This window comes from Monopterus albus, unplaced genomic scaffold, assembly GCF_001952655.1.
Source record: "Monopterus albus unplaced genomic scaffold, M_albus_1.0 scaffold59.1, whole genome shotgun sequence".
In the NCBI taxonomy this organism is placed as follows: Eukaryota; Metazoa; Chordata; class Actinopteri; order Synbranchiformes; family Synbranchidae; genus Monopterus; species Monopterus albus.
In genome coordinates, this window is record NW_018127939.1 from 41942 (window position 1) to 42494 (window position 553).

The window sequence follows — 553 nt, forward strand, 5'->3', positions numbered from 1 at the left end:
TCTTGTGACTGTCTGCTGCCATTTCTGTGTTTCTGGAACATATATTGGTATCTGCGCAGATTCGACTGTGTTGTGACAAAGCTGTCATGCTGACAGTCCAGCCTAAAGCCACTGTAATCCAGGTGTAGTAACATGGGTGTGACCACTTTAATGAGGTATGCCTTAACCTTAGCTCATGTATTCAGTCTAAAAAGAGCAGCATATTATTTACTGCCAGACACCCTGTTGAGTGAAACCGGCATGTCGTAATTAGGAGTGGTCTTATTTTGCTGTTCTAAACTTGCAAAATCTTTCTTGTCTAATTCTCACTATGTCTCTTTTGTTCTTCTCCTATTCAGATCCATAATGCTGAGAAGAGGATGAATCCCACAGGTCATCTGAGACATCCATGTGTCTTTGTTGCTGTCCTTCCTCTACAGCACAGTCATCCCACTGGAGTACCATCTGCCTCCCCACGCTCCCCTCCTTGTCCCTTCCAGGGTCCCTCTCCCTTCCCCCACCTCCAGTAGTGGCCATCCCAGAGGGAAGGAAAGGTGAGCCAGCCTCTGTAAAT